At 39.5% G+C, this 15,000-nt stretch overlaps 1 long non-coding RNA gene across 2 annotated transcripts in view; it reads left to right on the forward strand.

Moving 5' to 3' along the window:
* The window catches only part of LOC144974043 (uncharacterized), a 59,744-nt gene that overhangs the window by 6,813 nt on the left and 37,931 nt on the right, over nucleotides 1–15,000 (forward strand). For both annotated transcript variants that reach the window (XR_013645634.1, XR_013645635.1), the window contains exon 3: nucleotides 2,091–2,177. This is a non-coding gene — a long non-coding RNA (uncharacterized LOC144974043). The remainder of the gene's footprint in view (nucleotides 1–2,090; nucleotides 2,178–15,000) is intronic.

Here is a 15,000-nt window from a genome sequence, read left to right on the forward strand (position 1 = left end):
TTATAGGCCTCTAAAATGTTTAATTGGAAATGACAATTCATTAAATTGTATTTGCAAAAGGTCAGGATGTGTCTAATGATCAGAAGTGCTTTAGGACTAATAATATATTAAATAACTATGAATAGCTGTGTTATATTTGCATTAGATTTGGGTTTGACTGACGGGCCGGTAGATTTTCCTCCTTTTTGACAAATTGTCATTATCATCACTGGGAGACCTGTGCTTGTGTCATGATGAAACATTTAGATCATCTCAAAATAAGTACACTGATAGCGTGTTCTTCCTTTTTCTTGGGTACTTTAATTGTAACTCTAGAACTTTTAACTAGATCCCATTTTCTTCCTTTTTACTGACGCTGATATGACCTTACATTTGTTGCAAGCGCCGTGAAACCCTTAAAAACAAACAAATACCTTTCTCTTTCATGAACTAATTATGGGTTTTTAGGAAAATAAATTGCTAATTTTTGCTCAATTTTTTCACATTTTTTTCAAATTTTGCTGCTTTTAGCTTCCAAAATTTGGGATTTCTTTTTCTTCAAAAAACCGCCATGTCAGACAAAAACTGCCTTTGTCCATTCTGGAGGCCCCCTCTCTTTTTGCCATATCTTATTGCAAAGCTTCTGGTATATTTAAATACCTTCCTCTCCACTTGCTTTTATAATCTCCCCTCTTATGCCATCATTTCCCGCTACTTTTCCTTCCTGTTTGGATCTGATTTATTGTCCATTCTATTTCACTTTTTAGTGGTCGAAGTTCCTCATCATTTGGTGTCATTTGTGTCATAGTTCTGTCCTTGCTATTTTACATTTCAATACAATACTCTGCCCATCTGGCAGCAAATTTTTCAGGTTCATTCAGAGTTTCACCATTTTTACCTTTAGCTGTTGATAGGCGTGGAGAGTACTACATATAAGAGAAAGAAAGAGAGAGATGAAGGTGGGGGGCGGGGATATATCTGAGTGTCATTTACTGAACATCCAGTATTGGTTCTAGTTCTGGACAGCGACCATGAGATTGATCAGGGCAGGTCAGGTAGTTAGTAGAGCAATTACTGGACATCAGAACAGCTCGGTGTCTGTGATACCCTTGATGCAAAACGAGATATCGAGTTTTGAATCGAACTGTATCATTTTCAAACCAATTCACATCCAATAGTAAACACCAAAAATAAAGCCTATAAGCTTGTACAGTTAACATTGAAAATGCTCGAGGTGCCCAAAGTTTAAAACAATTAAAGTTTTTTGGCACTTCATGTCAGCTAGAGCAATCTGGAAATTGATTTAGAGTTTGTATTATACTCTGTTTCATAATTCATATCCTAGCTTAAAGATGTTTGTCTCTAAAACTGTCTGGGTAGGATCTTGTGACATTCACTTGATTGAACATCTCTTTTATACCTTCCACCAGGTGTGGTGGGATCTAATCCAAGTTTCATTGAGGTACACAATGTCATAGTCTTCGTTTCTGTTTTGCTTTTCCCTGATCTGCCTCAAATATTTACACCTTGCTGCCACCAGGTGGAGCTTTTGGCAAATCATATTCTTCCCTGATGAATGCTTTTGAAATGTGAAGCCAGCCTTTCTCATGGTCCTCCACAGAGATGATTTTGAAACAGACATGTTGTTCTCATCATTGATTCATCTTTTCAATCACCGCAACGTGATGATTTCTTGATCATAAATTGATTTCAATATGTCTTCGGATAATAACCTTGTTGAAAGTATCAATGTTAGCTTTTCTTCTTTGTTTGTCTCTACAATTATTTTCACTTTTAGTGTCAGAATCCACAATCCATTGCTCCAGCCTATGTCTGTTGAAACCCAATTCACGGAATGTCCTTTTCTTAGGATTGTTTATGTATCGATATTGTTGCTCAACGTGAAGACTTCTTGATCACCAGAGGTGAATTATATTTTATTTTATTTTATTTCGATTGGAAGAAGGGGAAAAGTGTTTGTTTAAATGAGTAAATTGGGACCATCAGATTTATTGAGTCACGAAAATTTTAATTTGTGAATTAAATAGTTGGGGGTGGGTGAGGGTGGTTTGAAATTATTTTATAAATAGCCTTTTTAATTTCCTTCACAGAGTCAGTGATGACAACAAATATCTGGTCGCCATCTTCAGTATAAACAACAACATCCAGCTATAGAGGAATGGAAAGGCTACGACAAGGTTTGTTGTTTTTTATTATTCTGTTTTTTTTAAATAAGAGCATTTTTACAAATTATTATTTTCAAACAACATCCACATGAATGACGACAACGTATATTATGTATACATAGCAAGCTACCATTCGGCCATACCATCCACATGAATGACAACGTATATTATGTATACATTGCAAGCTACCATTCGGCCATACCATCCACATGAATGACAACGTATATTATTTATACATAGCAAGCTACCATTCGGCCATACCATCCACATGAATGACAACGTATATTATGTATACATAGCAAGCTACCATTCGGCCATACCATCCACATGAATGACAACGTATATTATTTATATATAGCAAGCTACCATTCGGCCATACCATCCACATGAATGACGACAACGTATATTATGTATACATAGCAAGCTACCATTCGGCCATACCATCCACATGAATGACGTCGTATATTATGTATATATAACAAGCTACCATTCGGCCATACCATCCACATGAATGACAACGTATATTATTTATATATAGCAAGCTACTATCCCTCTACTGATTTGTGGTTTGAGTATTTTAAAAACTTTTATTCATACTTTATTTTCTTTACTTTTTTCTTTACACATGTTTACGTGCATTACTAATGTTTTCGTATTCTTTAAAAAAGCGTCTGTGTACAATCACCGTTTGACTATACACAATATGTCTGGATATTTTCATTGGCCATTCCACTCAGACGCGTCTGTTTATATTCACGGTGGAAGTGAAGAGAGTTGTACGTGACATGCTGTACAAAACTAGAAGAAAAAAAGGAATTCAAGAAATAAATAATTCAGAAACGCATTCATTTGCCTACTTAATTCATTAAAGGAAAGATAAGCTGGTTATTCCAAATTATTACTTCTTATCCGTCTTATAATTGTTAGGTTCACACGAGCGTTGGTTCGTGGTTATCTGTCGGTGACAGGGGCAGGAAAAGACAAACAGAAAAGAAGATTTTAAAAATCATCAAGTCAAACATGGAACGATTGAAATGTTTATTAGACAAGTTTTGACAAATTATGCGATAACTAACGTAATTTTACATACACGCTGTACATTGATTAAATAACCCGGGACTCGTACCACAAGATTATAGTAATTAATTTGTAAGGGGTGTTTGTTTGGATGATACAGGAAATAGTACAGAGTCCATACATAAGGGCTAAATACAGGGAATGTTCCGATTGTTTAATGCTCAGCAACGCACAAACCGTGAATTGAGATTGTTGTCAATCCCTGACAGGCTTTAAGAGGACATTGACTTTTTGGATTGTGTGTCTTTCTTGTCACGGTGACCTGTTTAGTCTCTTGTGCATTTTACCAGACCTGCCAACCCTTCTGCTTTTGACGGAATCTTTCCTATTTTCACTCTTCCTTTTTGTTCTATTCCACCATTGTCTCTAAAATTCCGATTTTCAAAAAAGATGATAATGGTAAGAATAAAACGGGGCATAGAAGGGGGGGGGGGGGGGGGGGGGGGGGTGAAATAGGTGAAATTCCTATTTTTGGTCTCAAATTCCTATTTTCAGGCGTTCTGATTCCACTTTTGTAATGTGAAGGGTTGGCCGGTTTGATTTTACTGACTCTTTCAGTTCTGCAGTTGTTACAAACCTACATGTTCTGTTTTGAACTTTTTCCAGCTGCAGATCCACAGAATTCCGGGATTTCGGGAATTTCTCAGAAATTTTCCGCTGATTTTGTCTTGTCAACCATTATCCTCCAAACCACAAAATCACCATTATGTCTTATGTCATATTTTGACACATGAGTTCCGTCTCGTGAAATTTGTTGACGGTCCTGTTTTTATCATGTCGGGCCGGACAGAATGGCGCCAGGTGTCACAATTGACACAGAAGACCAATGGTGTTCTTTGATAAGTTTATGATTAAAGGGGAGGGACAAATGGATCTAGATTTTCTCTTTCTGTTGTAGGTGCTTGTTGCCTTTTTAATTTCTGTCTGTCTGTCTGTCTGTCTGTCTCTGTCTCTCTCTCTCTCTCTCTCTCTCTCTCTCTCTCTCTCTCTCTCTCTCTCTCTCTCTCTCTCTCTCTCTCTCTCTCTCTCTCTCGCAACCATCCATTAAATCATCTGGTTATACAGAGATAATATATTACAATAAAGAAACAGTGATTGGCTTAGTTTAATCTTTTTTTTTTTACCTTTGGACTATGGCTTTAAATTTGAGAGATTCTTGGGTTGTATTTATAAGCTGATTAACCACTAGGTTCCGGTAACAAAGATATTGTAGCCTGCTTTATAAAGTAAAAATCAAATCAAAACAACACTTTCTGGCCTTTTATTTGAATAATATTGTAGGCCTTTAAAATGTTATGTGAAAAGGACGATTCATTAAATGTTTACAAAAAAGTAAATTCATGTCTAATGATAAGAATGGATTTACTAGTAGTAATATATTACATAAAGTACAAAACTATCTTCCTGTTATTTTTACATTTTGCTCGAGAGAGACGTAGAAATTGTCCTCCTTTTGGACAAATTGCTATTATCATCACTGAAGTTACTACTATACCACTGCTGCTGAAATTACTTGTGAAGAATCTCTTCTTTTTTTGTTGTTGTAAGTGTACGTTTTTGTGATTTCTAGCAAGGTTATTTATATTTTCAAACTATCTTTGATATTTGCATTTAGTAAAGTGTCACGTAATTTTGTTTGATTACCAGCTTGGTAGGTCACTGGATTGGTTCAGGTTTTTTGGCTATGGCTTTCAACACTTTCAGGCGAAGTGACCGTTGCCAACTTTGACCCACGTTTCCAACTATTCCTGTTAGAAATTACAATAAATGTCTTGAAAAGATTGATATCACACTTGAAATGATTTTACAAATTCTTCTAAAATTAGATCCCTCTCAAAGTTTTGGTCCCGACGGTCTTCATCCCCATTTTCTCTAATGCGTGGCTCATGAGAAATCTTCCACCCATATCACATGGATGATGGTTAAGGAATAATGGACTTATTTGAGTTTTAAAAAATAACCAAAATATTGGACACACGCAGTTTTAATGCAAATTTTACCAAAAACGCATCACTTGTATAAACATTGCGTTGAATACCCGATAAAAAAACCCTCTAAATAACAATTAGAAAAACTCATGGGCAACATAAAACAAAAAGGTTTAAACCGACGCGTACATATATGCAGGTCTGACGTCCGATCGCACGTATGGGCCTAGTTGAACATTGTTGTAATGGACAATATTTTGCTTAAGGTTACAACAATGGGCCCATAATGAATTGGGTTATCAGATCTGCAAACAAGTGCAGGTCGGTTTAAAGCAAAATCAGGGAATGGTTTTAACTGCGATTTTCTAAGATATCACGAGTCATGAATTCAAGACCAATTTTTTCTTCACCACAGACGAATGCCTTGCAAACTGTTCTTTTTACATAATTATAGAAATGGTATATTACATGATACATAGGATGTGGAAATAGAGATGAATTTTAATGAAAATTATGAAAGTTCTATAATAACAATACAAAATGCATTGCAAACTGTTTCCATGGAAACGGCGTCATCTTGCTATTTCAACATCATATCTTGCAAATTTATTTCACAGCCAAATCAAAAACAAAATTTTGTTAGACAGCAAAAAAGATATTAGTGATCGCCAACTGTATGATACAATACAATATGATATAACATAGTGGTATATAACATAACACAATAATACAGTATTCTATATTACAATGTAACGTAATTTTTAATTCAGAAAAGTGAGTGGAGCAGGCACTTATGTTGGTAACAACAAGATATGAAGTGAGTAGAAAAGTGCCAGAAGACAATAGAGAATAAAAAATTTTTTCGCGGCGGTGGTGGGGTTTGAACCTGCGACCTTATTGGTACGACAACTCCGCCTGGCAGGTGAGAGCGTGGCTCTACCGTGTGAGCTATCCACGAACACAAAAATATTCGTTTCAAACCCAAAGTCATTTCTAGATCCCTCTCTCACCCACTTCTTGAGATCGCCGATTCGTTCACCACCATCGCGAAATAATTTTGACCAGCAGTTAAGCTTAATAGCCAATATTCTCATCACAAACATATAACATAGAAACGATTGAGACATTGAGTATGCTCCGGTGTATGGGGTGAATTTTTAATTCAGAAAAGTGAGTGGAGCAGGCACTTATGTTGGTAACAACAAGATATGAAGTGAGTAGAAAAGTGCCAGAAGACAATAGAGAATAAAAATTTTTTTCGCGGCGGTGGTGGGGTTTGAACCTGCGACCTTATTGGTACGACAACTCCGCCTGGCAGGTGAGAGCGTGGCTCTACCGTGTGAGCTATCCACGAACACAAAAATATTCGTTTCAAACCCAAAGTCATTTCTAGATCCCTCTCTCACCCACTTCTTGAGATCGCCGATTCGTTCACCACCATCGCGAAATAATTTTGACCAGCAGTTAAGCTTAATAGCCAATATTCTCATCACAAACATATAACATAGAAACGATTGAGACATTGAGTATGCTCCGGTGTATGGGGTGAATTTTTAATTCAGAAAAGTGAGTGGAGCAGGCACTTATGTTGGTAACAACAAGATATGAAGTGAGTAGAAAAGTGCCAGAAGACAATAGAGAATAAAAAAAATTTATTTTTTTTTCGCGGCGGTGGTGGGGTTTGAACCTGCGACCTTATTGGTACGACAACTCCGCCTGGCAGGTGAGAGTGTGGCTCTACCGTGTGAGCTATCCACGAACACAAAAATATTCGTTTCAAAGCCAAAGTCATTTCTAGATCCCTCTCTCACCCACTTCTTGAGATCGCCGATTCGTTCACCACCATCGCGAAATAATTTTGACCAGCAGTTAAGCTTAATAGCCAAGATTTTCATCACAAACATATAACATAGAAACGATTGAGACATTGAGTATGCTCCGGTGTATGGGGTGAATTTTTAATTCAGAAAAGTGAGTGGAACAGGCACTTATGTTGGTAACAACAAGATATGAAGTGAGTAGAAAAGTGCCAGAAGAAATAGAGAATAAAAATTTTTTTCGCGGCGGTGGTGGGGTTTGAACCTGCGACCTTATTGGTACGACAACTCCGCCTGGCAGGTGAGAGCGTGGCTCTACCGTGTGAGCTATCCACGGACACAAAAATATTCGTTTCAAAGCCAAAGTCATTTCTATATCCCTCTCTCACCCACTTCTTGAGATCGCCGATTCGTTCACCACCATCGCGAAATAATTTTGACCAGCAGTTAAGCTTAATAGCCAATATTCTCATCACAAACATATAACATAGCAAATGTCTCAATCGTTTCTATGTTATATGTTTGTGATGAGAATATTGGCTATTAAGCTTAACTGCTGGTCAAAATTATTTCGCGATGGTGGTGAACGAATCGGCGATCTCAAGAAGTGGGTGAGAGAGGGATCTAGAAATGACTTTGGGTTTGAAACGAATATTTTTGTGTTCGTGGATAGCTCACACGGTAGAGCCACGCTCTCACCTGCCAGGCGGAGTTGTCGTACCAATAAGGTCGCAGGTTCAAACCCCACCACCGCCGCGAAAAAAAAAATAATTTTATTCTCTATTGTCTTCTGGCACTTTTCTACTCACTTCATATCTTGTTGTTACCAACATAAGTGCCTGCTCCACTCACTTTTCTGAATTAAAAATTCACCCCATACACCGGAGCATACTCAATGTCTCAATCGTTTCTATGTTATATGTTTGTGATGAGAATATTGGCTATTAAGCTTAACTGCTGGTCAAAATTATTTCGCGATGGTGGTGAACGAATCGGCGATCTCAAGAAGTTGGTGAGAGAGGGATCTAGAAATGACTTTGGGTTTGAAACGAATATTTTTGTGTTCGTGGATAGCTCACACGGTAGAGCCACGCTCTCACCTGCCAGGCGAAGTTGTCGTACCAATAAGGTCGCAGGTTCAAACCCCACCACCGCCGCGAAAAAAAATTTTATTCTCTATTGTCTTCTGGCACTTTTCTACTCACTTCATATCTTAATGTAACGTAATATGAATATATTAAGATATGATATAATACAATATGATATATTTTAGTGTTATATAACATACTATAATACAATATTTTTCGGTGTCTATGAGTCTTCGGTTCACGGCCAAAATATACTTTATCTTAAATGTTCGAGTCACAAATAAAACAACTTAAATGTTTATTTAAGAAGTTTTAATAAAATATTCGATAACTGATGCAATTTTCAAAAATGTATGCGCTGTGTGTTGATTGAAGAACTGAAGGATCATACTATAGGATACTAGTTAAAAAGGCATCCATGTCAATAGCTGGACAGGCATAGCAACAAGAGGTCACATAGAAACCATCAATAGCTTGGCAGGCATAGCAACAAGAGGTGACAGAGGAACCATCAATAGCTTGGCAGGCATAGCAACAAGAGGTGACAGAGGGACCATTAATAGCTTGACAGGCATAGCAACGAGAGGTCACATAGAAACCATCAATAGCTTGGCAGGCATAGCAACAAGAGGTGACAGAGGAACCATTAATAGTTTGACAGGCATAGCAACAAGAGGTGACAGAGGAACCATTAATAGCTTGACAGGCATAGCAACAAGAGGTGACAGAGGAACCATCAATAGCTTGACAGGCATAGCAACAAGAGGTGACAGAGGAACCATCAATAGCTTGGCAGGCATAGCAACAAGAGGTCACATAGAAACCATCAATAGCTTGGCAGGCATAGCAACAAGAGGTCATTTAGAAACCATCAATAGCTTGGCAGGCATAGCAACAAGAGGTCACATAGAAACCATCAATAGCTTGGCAGGCATGTGACAAACTGTCACAGAGGAACCATTAATAGTTTGACAGGCATAGCAACAAGAGGTCACAGAGAAAACCATCAATGACTCTTGTAAAAATAAACTCGTGATCTAGTTCCAATAGAATAGCGGAAATGGTTCCTCAAAGGTTTAGAAAAGTGTGGCCATGTGGATGAATGATGAGATGGATGGATGGATGGATTGATGGGTGGATGGATGGATCGATGGTTGGGGGGTGGATGGATGGATGGATCGTTGGATGGATGGATTGATGGATGGATGGATCGTTGGATGGGTGGATGGATCGTTGGATGGGTGGATGGATTGCTGGATGGGTGGTTGGATTGCTGGATGGGTGGATTGATGGATGGGTGGATGGATTGATGGATGGGTGGTTGGATCGTTGGATGGGTGTTTGGATTGTTGGATGGGTGGTTGGATTGATGGATGGGTGGTTGATAGATCGTTTGTGGATGATGGATGAGATGGGTGGATTGATGATGGATTTGATGTGGATGGTGGATGGATCGTTGGATTGGGAGATGGATTGTGGATGGGTGGTTGGATTGTGGATGGATGGATCGTTGGATGGATGGATTGATGGTGGATGGATCGTTGGATGGGTGGATGGATCGTTGGATGGGTGGTGGATTGCTGGATGGTGTTGGATTGCTGGATGGGTGGATGGATCGTTGGATGGGTGCTTGGATGTTGGATGGGTGTTGGATGTTGGATGGTGGTTGGATTGTGGATGGGTGGTTGGATTGATGGATGGGTTGGATGATCGTTGATGGATGGATGGTGGATTGATGGATGGGTGTGATGTTGGATGGGTGTGGATTGATGGATGGGTGGATGGATGATGTTGATGGGTGGTGGATGGATGGGTGGTTGGATGTGGATGGTGATTGATGGATGGTGGATGGATTGTTGGATGGGTGGATGGATTGTTGGATGGGTGGTTGATGGATGGTGATGGATGAGGATGGTGGATGGATGATGGATGGGTGGATGGATCGTTGGATGGGTGGATTGTGGATGGGTGGTTGGATTGTTGGATGGGTGGATTGATGGATGGGTGGTTGGATTGTTGGATGGGAATTGGGTGGTTGGATGATCGTTGGATGGGTGGATGGATCGTTGGATGGGTGGATTGTTGGATGGGTGGATGGATTGATGGATGGGTGGATGGATAGATCGTTTGATAGGTGGATGGATGGATGGATGGGTGGTTGGATTGTTGGATGGGTGGATGGATTGATGGATGGGTGGATGGATAGATCGTTTGATGGGTGGATGGATGGATGGGTGGTTGGATTGGGTGGGATGGATTGGATGTGGATGGGTTGGATGGATGTTGATGGGTGGATGGATTGGATTGATGATGGGTGGATTGATGGATGGGTGGATGGATTGATGGATGGGTGGATGGATCGTTGGATGGGTGGATGGATCGTTGGATGGGTGGATTGTTGGATGGGTGGATGGATTGATGGATGGGTGGATTGATGGATGGGTGGGTTGGATTTGTGGATGGGTGGATGGATTGATGGATGGGTGGATGGATCGTTGGATGGGTGGATGGATCGTTGGATGGGTGGATTGTTGGATGGGTGGATGGATTGATGGATGGGTGGATGGATAGATCGTTTGATGGGTGGATGGATGGATGGATGGATGGGTGGTTGGATTGTGGATGGGTGGATGGATTGATGGATGGGTGGATGGATGATCGTTTGATGGGTGGATGGATGGATGGATGGATGGGTGGATGGGTGGTTGGATGGATCTGGGTGGTGTGATGGGTCGTTGGATGGGTGGATTGATGGATGGGTGGATTATGGATGGTGGATTGATGGATGGGTGGATGATGGATGGGTGGATGGAGATGGATGTGGATGGATTGTGGATGGGTGGATTGGTGGATGGGTGGATGGATTGATGGATGGGTGGATTGATGGATGGGTGGGTGGATTATTGGATGGGTGGATGGATCGTTGGATGGGTGGATTGATGGATGGGTGGGTGGATTGATGGATGGGTGGATGGTGGATGGATGGGTGGATGGATCGTTGGATGGGTGGATGGATGGATGGATAGATGGGTGATTGGATGGATGGATGGGTGATTGGATTGATGGATGGGTGGATGGATCGTTGGATGGGTGGATTGATGGATAGGTGGATGGATAGATGGGTGATTGGATGGATGGATGGGTGATTGGATTGATGGATGGGTGGATGGATCGTTGGATGGGTGGATGGATTGATGGATGGATTGATGGATGGGTGGATGCATCGTTGGATGGGTGGATGGATTGATGGATGGATCGTTGGATTGATGGATGGCTGGGTGGATGGCTGGATGAATAGATAGATAGCTGGATAGACCGTTGGATATGTCTATATATGGATTGATGGATGGATGGCTGGATGGATAGATAGATAGCTGGATAGACGGTTGGATTTGTCTATATATGGATTGATGGATGGATTGATGGCTGGATGAATAGATAGATAGCTGGATAGACGGTTGGATATGTCTATTTATGGATGGATGGATGGATAGATAGATACAGTGCACTCTGGATACGTCGACGTTGCCTAAGTCGATTTTTACCCAAGTCGATTTTTTTTCTTGGTCCCTCCCCCTTCTTCCTATATAACATTAGTAAAAAAAAAAAAACTCCACATAAGTCGATGTCGCTTAAGTCGATGTTATTATCACTCATGACTACAATAAAATCACAAATAAACAAGTATTTCCATTGCTTCAAAAAGCTACCAGTAAGAATTTTAAGTGGTTAAGAATATCCGCGCACGATTGGCGCACATCGATGTGATGTAGGTGCTTTGCCTGACGTCCGTGTTCAATGTACATAAGCAATATTGAATAACTTTAATTTCTCCATCTCAAATGTTACATTGTCGCAACTTCAAGTTCAAGATTATTTTTGGTTCTAATCCTAGGCCATCCTATGTGTAATGGCCCTCTTAATTAGTATCAAGAATTCAAGTCAAGTCTACAACTACAATGGCAAACCTGTCGCGGAAAAGGAAGATTCGATGCATTTGGAAAGTCTGGCATGCGACAGAAAATCATCGCATAGGAAATTGGCATAGGTACCAGCTAATTCTGTCTCGAGGATTTACAAGAAGCATGACCTTGACCTAGAGGCTCCTACCCTTCCGCTTTTCGAGGAATAGTTTCACCTAATTGGTATACATTCGACATTCAAGGCAAAAATTCCGCTTTTCACCTTTCCAATCAAAGAAAATTAAAAATCTCTAGTGAAAAAAACGTGAGCTATGGCTTATTTTGTCAGCATCTCCCATGGTCAATCAACACACACTTTGTGTGTCTGATTAGTCCCTTCAAAGTGTGTGCTGCTGATGTCGGATAATATTATATTATGTTTGGGAGGGGGGTTGACCGAAGTATTATTATTATAGTGACTCCAATTTGTGAGGTCAATGACCTTGGTAATATTATATGGTGGCTTCATTCGGTAATAATATTATTGAGTACGGTCAGGTTCTTTCCCTATTTAATTTTAGCCCTGTGTACGTGTGTGTGTGTGTGCGCGCGTTTGTTTGATTAGGGGGGGGGGGGGAGGAGGTCCTGACAAGGTTAAATCCATCCATTCAATGCTTTGCTCTCAGACGGCCTGGACTTGTGTGTTCTCTATTATTATTTGACCCCATTCTTAGTCTTTACACAATCTGTACATTTTTACACATTTTATATTTTTAATCATTTGAGTACTTTTGGGTTGTCTATTACATTTTCTGTTGCAGAGCATGTCATAGTCAAAAACAGTAAGTTGATCGGCTTTTTTTATCTCAAATTCCGATTTTTATGTATTCTGATTCCTCTATGGGGCTATTGGGGGTAGGAGCCTCTGATGACCACTGCAGAGACCGCGCGATATGAAGGGACATACTTATTCTAGATTGGTTTGCTTTGTTCACGTGCGTTTTTGCTCATTTGATTACACTCCGGTTAAGTTGGTTTTCGGATAAGTCGATTTTTTTCTCGGTTCCCCTGGGCATCGTCTTATCCGGAGTCCACTGTAGATAGATATATGATTGGACAGATAGATAGCTTTTAACATGTGGGACATGTTTATAGAAAGAATACAATTTGGATCAGAAAATAACTTAATAAAAACAATGAGAGTTTTTATAAAGTGCAATATTCCATCAAATGTGTTTACTAGAGTTCCGTCCCAATTGTCGTACTCAATATGTAAGACGAGACATGAGGCCTGCACGACGCTATCATTAGTTGTGACACATTGCTTGAGAACGGTAGATACTAAATATTTGAGCCATGGTATCAATTTGAGGTTTTTAATCTGTTGTCGATTTTATTGTGAAGAATAAATAGAATCTTGTAATTTGACAAAAACTTAAATTTGACATTTCTTGTCATTTAACTTTAAAATCCATTTCTGACAACTGGTTTACCAAGACATAATACTGTTTTATTCGATGGGTCGCATGTTATTCAGGTCTTTATAAATTCTCAATTATTTCCTATTTTTTCCAAGTCTTTTTTGTTTTCTTGACTTTCTTGTCGCAGATATTGCGCTATATAAATGCTTCGATTTTTATGATTCTTATTCTCGTGTAGGCGATTACAATTTAAAGGTAACTAAACAGAATTTAGGGTTTTTGTGTGTCGGCAACAGCAGATAAAATCTTTCAGTTCTTCTCTGTAGTCAGAACTCATTTTAAAGTACACAATAACATTACAACACGCGTTTATTAACGGTAAAATCTCAGCCACAGTGAATGATCTGCCCGAGATATGGAGCATGAAATTTAAAAATTCATACCCACTATTCGGCTCCAAATATCGTAATAAAACACTCAATATCGAACCTGTCATGTGACACACAAAAAATACAACGGAGATCGTTATCATCATACGAATGAGTTTCAATTCCTTTGTGTCCCATTTTTGTTTAGGATCCTTTTGGGATGACGTGGCCAATCTAAATTTATTTGCTTTGACCAGACGAGCAATCAAGATGCTGTTAAATATAGCCACACACACAACACTCAATGGTCGTAGAACACCAAATTCTGCTATAAGCATTGCGTTCTTTACTTTGTAATTATGTGTAGAATTGTCAATCTCAAATGTATCCGGAATCTCAAAATCAAACACAAATCGTGTAAAAGTGAAGGAAAGAGGTAAAAGAAAGATGACAATTAATACAAAGCACGTACGACATTTTGTAAATATGGATTTGACATTGAATAAAAACACCACACAGGCCATTCTCTCCGCTGATATGTAGGCCAGTGACAAACAGGAGCAGGTAGTTAAAGCATCTTTAAGATATAGGAGTGGCAATCCTATCTCAGCACGTATACCAGAGAGCAGAATTTCCAGGTAAAGCAGGCAGGTAAGAAAATCAAACACGGCCAATCCCATTAGATTCAATGTGAAACTGTCTTTAGAAATACCTCGACGGATAAAAATAATCATGTTGATGAGGTTTGAGACTAGACCAAACACTGAAAGGACACACTTCACAATTTCTTCATAACAAGGGCCCAAAAGGTGCTCGTGGTATAATCGTACGACATCGTAGAAGTGTTTCCATGGTCATTGAAATAGTACGATATGTTGTTGAAGGGCATCCCAGGATAGGATCCGTCCATGAAATATGTGCTTATGTTATAGTATTTGGTAGAGCCCATGCGTCGTTGATAGGGTTCAGTATGTGGTCGGTCGTCCCAGGATAGAATCCATCCATGAAATTGCTGCTTGTCGTGAAATTGTCGTTGTGGTCCAAGTTTGAGACGTCCTTATAAAATGGGTCATACCTCGGCCTGTTGGAATCTCTGAATGGTCTCCGGGAATCCATGACACTAGTTGTGAAAATCTGTGAAGTGACAAAATAAACACAATATAAATAAGACTGACGAAAGGATAAAGCACATGAAATGGTTAAGACAAGACACAATATTTAAAGAGAAAGAGGG

The sequence above is a fragment of the Berghia stephanieae genome, chromosome 5, assembly GCF_034508935.2.
Source record: "Berghia stephanieae isolate SIO BIC M18660-M18661 chromosome 5, UCSD_Bste_1.3, whole genome shotgun sequence".
Classification (NCBI taxonomy): Eukaryota; Metazoa; Mollusca; class Gastropoda; order Nudibranchia; family Aeolidiidae; genus Berghia; species Berghia stephanieae.